Source organism: Bactrocera latifrons, unplaced genomic scaffold, assembly GCF_001853355.1.
Source record: "Bactrocera latifrons isolate USDA-ARS-PBARC rearing strain unplaced genomic scaffold, ASM185335v1 scaffold_1018, whole genome shotgun sequence".
NCBI lineage: Eukaryota > Metazoa > Arthropoda > Insecta > Diptera > Tephritidae > Bactrocera > Bactrocera latifrons.
In genome coordinates, this window is record NW_017534429.1 from 44,730 (window position 1) to 49,667 (window position 4,938).

General features: G+C 35.0%; 1 long non-coding RNA gene across 1 annotated transcript; it reads right to left on the minus strand.

The window, feature by feature from the left end:
* Positions 1–3,686: 3,686 nt before the first annotated feature.
* On the minus strand, positions 3,687–4,729 carry LOC108968059. The gene is made up of 2 exons (XR_001993304.1): positions 4,342–4,729; positions 3,687–4,259 (listed from the first exon to the last, which is right to left on the minus strand). It is a non-coding gene; the product is annotated as an uncharacterized LOC108968059 (long non-coding RNA).
* Positions 4,730–4,938: the final 209 nt, after the last annotated feature.

Sequence of the window (4,938 nt, forward strand, 5' to 3'; positions counted from 1 at the left end):
CCTTGTCCCGTCCATCGCATTTCTTGGACGGCGGTGATGTCAGCCTTTATTTTTACGAGGACATCAACCAGCTGGGCAGCGGCACCTTCCCAATCAAGGGACCGGACATTCCAGGTGAGTGCCCTCAATTCGTAGTCCTTATTTTGTTTGCCAAGGACCGGAAGTCGTGAGCTGCTTGAGTCATATGTAAAAGAATCGTTACTGGCCACTCCCAAGTGAATGGCGACCAGAGAAYWYTCCTCACTTGCGTGAACTTCTACACATGACCCCATCCTCCAAAAGACTAGTACGTATATATACAGACAGACGGATGTACAATTGGATAGACAGACAGATGGGCATGGTTAAATCGGCTCAGGTCAACAGACTGATCATTCATATATGTATATACATGATAGGGTGTCCGACGCTTCTTTCTAGGTGTTACAAACTTCGTGACGAACTTAATATATAATTTTCAGGGTATAAATATAGCCTATCTGCATCATTTTATTATAATTGAATTTTTTTTCAAAATCAAAATAAACATCATTCTGTAACGAAAATTGATAATAGCATATTTAAATTAAATAGAGATATTAGAGCATAAAATAAACATTTTTCTTATAGCGTGTTTTTGTTTTGCGCAATCCGTTTCGACCCCTCCCCCTTACTCACCTGAGGCGACCGTGATGGATTTATTGTGAACATGCACTTGGGAGGTAGAAGAGTACTGTAATGGTAATTTTCGCTACTATCATTCTGACTATTAACCAGTATAATAGAAAATTCAGAGAAAAACCTGAGTTTACATAAATGAGTAACAGGAGATTTTAAAGTATTTGAAAGCATTGTGTCAGTATTAGTCAGAATTCGTAAAAATTTAAACATATAAACTTAAAGAACAACAGCATTTAATTCAAATATAACACGTAATTAACTCTTCGGGAGCAAAATAATATTCTAAACACTCGCATTTTACGAGTCTCAAGGGTGCAAAGAAATTTCAGACATACTTGTCAGGTAAGTACTTAATTCATTATTTCTTGAGCTGTAGTCAWGTAATTTTGACAGCTGGTTACGCATTGTGAATGATCCTTATTAGGAGAACAGTCGTCGCACTCGCGACTAGGCTCCCACGTCCGAAGCCGTCGTTTCGTCTATCTTGAAATCASTAATAAAAGCAATAACAATGACAGCCTCGAAATCCAACGCAGAATAACTCTTGCCAACAGGTCCTACTTCGGACTGAGTAGGCAACTGAGAAGTAAATTCCTCTTTTCACGACAAAGACTTAATTATAAAAGTCACTCATAATTTCCGTATATGGTGCAGGGGCTTAAACGCTGACAACATCTGATGAGTGGACGTTACGATTTTTTGAGAAAAACGTTTTGCRGAAGATATATGGTCCCTTGCGAGTAGGTAACCTGTATGAGATATGCGACAAAATTTAGTTCAGTGAATCAAAACAAAGCGGCTACACTTGTTAGGTCATGTCGTTCGTATGGAATGGACGAAAACACTCCAGCTCTGAAAGTATTCTTTGTAGTACCCGCATGCGGAAGAAGAGGTGTTCCTCTATTTTATTGGAAATTCCAGGTATTGAATGACTTGGTTTCGCTTGGTATCTCCGAATGGGGTCACATGGCAAAAAAAAGAAACAACTGTTGTTAATTCGGCTATATCCGCGTAAGCGGTGTCTATACCAGTTAAGAAAAAAAAGGTGACCAATAAATTTATTATTAGTTTCTAGGTCAGACAAAAACTCATTTGTCGCAAAAACCGGGTTTTGTGGGCGAGGGGACGGCGAGTGTTCGGGTGGCTCGGGCGGTTTTGAAATTCTTTTCATAAAGTCAGCATATAAAGTAAAGTCAGTCGGATGTTCGAAAATCCTGATATTAGTTTTATAGAGATTAGGACATGTTTTCGCTCGAATTTATCTATTTTAGACGCAAAAAAACACTGTTATGAGTAAAACCCGCTCTATTATTTTTATTGGGATAACTTACATATTGGCCGAATTATGAGGTACAAATTCTCCCGGTAGTTATTTATCTTTATATTAAGTATATGAGGGCTCATAGAAGCATTGGTCCGATTCCATATATACATACAGACATACCGTTGTCAGAGAAGGATTATCTCTGRGTTTTAATTACATATCTCACACATTAACCGATATGCCACGATTCCGATTACTTTGGCGGAGGGGTAAAAAACACAAAYTTCCATAAAGTGGGGTATGTGCAGATAGGGGAGCTTCTCCAGAGGAGGAATATCCAAAAATAATACAAGAATAAGTAATATTTTTTAAAATATCCAAGGTTAAATGTTCAAAAATTTGAACTCATAACACATGGAATTTCTCTACTTTTCACTAAATTTTTTTTAAGTTTTTAACTCTGTATATTTAAATATACATTCTAAACATTGAAATAACTTCACAATTTATTTTTATTTTGCCATATTTTACCTAAATTTATTATTTTAAAAATCACTTAGCACACTCATCGTTGAAAAGGTTAGATTGTTTACAATTAAGAGGAAAACGAGCGTTGCCACATCTTAAACAGCAAATATATATGAGATTTAACTATTTTTCTGTGTTTCTTTTTTATCCTGATTCTTTTTTCTAAGCATATTAACTATAATGAAAAATACTTTCCAACATTTTTCAAGCTATAATTAAGTTGTGAACACTTTTTCCATATACATATGTATGTATATTTATAATATGTGATTTATATTTAGTAAACAAAAATAACTAAAACTCTATGATAATATTGTAAAACTCATACCATTTTGAGGTGACTGAAGTACTTTCGCATAGTGCTCGTTTCTGCGTTGGCGGGCTTCGGCCACGCTATAACAAAGTCGAGCGAATGCCAGGAGTGACTCTCGAGTAGTACTTCTGCCTCCGCGCTCTAAAAAAAATAACCCTGATCGASCGAATATCAGGAGTGACTGAAGTACTTTTGAGTAGTGCTTCCTTCTGCGTTAAAAACAAAAAATACTATATATTGAGTTTTCGTTACAAAATTTTTAAATTTTGGTTATTATATTTGTCAACGATTCCCATTTATTTTTGATACGTTGTTTTGWATTTTAGGTGACAATATATATAATATTACTAAGTAATATAACTTATTTGCTTATTAAATTAAATAAAGAACAGAGGAAAAAGAGGAATTTTAGCGAATTGGCTTATCATCACTTGGCAGCGCTCCATTTAGTTCTAATTTTTAGCACACAAATGATGTTCACTAGGAGTGTAAAATGTAGTTTTTAAAATAAAAATTTCTTATGTAAAAAGCCTGCTAAAATTGCAAAATGTGGTTTTATTTAAAAGTTTATAGTTTAATTTAATTAATTTAAAAAGAATAATGTGAGTAAAGTTTAATGTGGTGAAATAGCTTCTAGAAATATCTCGTCAACTAAGCGTTTGCGGTACCTATAACCCTATATTTTTTTTAATCAGGAGTACTTCCTCTTTCCAACGGTACCTTCAAATCGCGGCGCCAAAGAAATCGGAATTGTGCCAACGATATTTTCGTTCAAAAGTCTACTATAGGTAGTGGGGTCCACAAAATCGGTATCTAGGGGCCGATTGTTGTTGGATTTGAACCATATTTGGTCATAAGGTAACATACGCTAAATACATTATTCGTGCAAAGTTTTATCCCGTGATATTAATTGCTTTTTGATTTGTGTACTGAAAACTGAAAGAATCAAGTAGAATTTAAAAGTGTACTATGTGCTGTGTAAGCGTTTTTGTTATCCGATGTAAGAATGCGACGCAGTCTTGAAAATATTAATAGCGGGTATTTAATACATATTGAAGAAAAGGGAAGAGTGAAGGGAGTGGGTATTAAAAATAGTCTTCTACCAGATTCATCGTAATTATTTATATATATGAGGATTCTTTTCCCTCTTGTGAATGCACAGAGTGACACCAAAAGATAATATGTCGATAAAGAGCAAACTCATGGGGACTATTGCCGCTTGGGGAATATACAATTCATTGTTATCAAATTTCTTTTTAAATTTGCTTTGACCGCATATTCCACCATAAAATGCTCTTCCATTTGCACCAACTTCAACGGCCATCATAACAATAGAGTAGAATTTTTTATAATTGTAATAATATGTGCCTGTTCCAGGTGGTTTTCTTAATTTCGACCTGCTTGCCGTCTAATGCTCCAATGCAGTTGGAGAAGTTCCACATTGTATAGAAGTCATCAGCAAAAAATTACCACTTATTTTCGTTTTTTTTGAGTCTGAAAGAAAAGTTGGACTAATTTTAGTTTCCTTTTATTTTTAGATGGATTCTGAAAGCACACGAAAACGAAAGAAACATACAACAATTCAGAATTTCTTGAAAAGGCCATACTGACGTATTTGCTGAATTCCACGGAGCAGCAAATATATGCAAAACGCTGTATTGCGGAGATTGTACTMCATGGACAGCTAGGTAACCTCAATATGAATGCTGTGCGAATAAACACCGTCCAAAGGAATCCAAGAATCTGAAGAATATCATGCGCATCGACCCCATGCACTTCATCGTCATCTATTCCAGAACCTTTTCCTACAGTGATTACTCAAATACCACGTCTACGTGTTTCTGAGAATGAATATTCGCAGCCAGTATTTGTAGAATCAGAAAATGTTCTGTCACATAATTCTGAAAATTGCACCTCGGCGCAGTCTTTTCACCAACTGCTTATGGACGCTCAATATAATTGAACTTTAATTTAATTTCCAAGTTTTGAATTATCTATTTTATTTTTATAAATTATATTATTTCACTTTCAATAATAAATACATTCCATCAATGTTTATTATGGCTTCGGAAGTTTCCATTATAATTTGACTGAGACTAGATGATGAAATTGCTACCAAAAATTTTAAATCCTCGAAGCTTTCTTCGGATGACAAAAATCGTAGAGGGCGTAG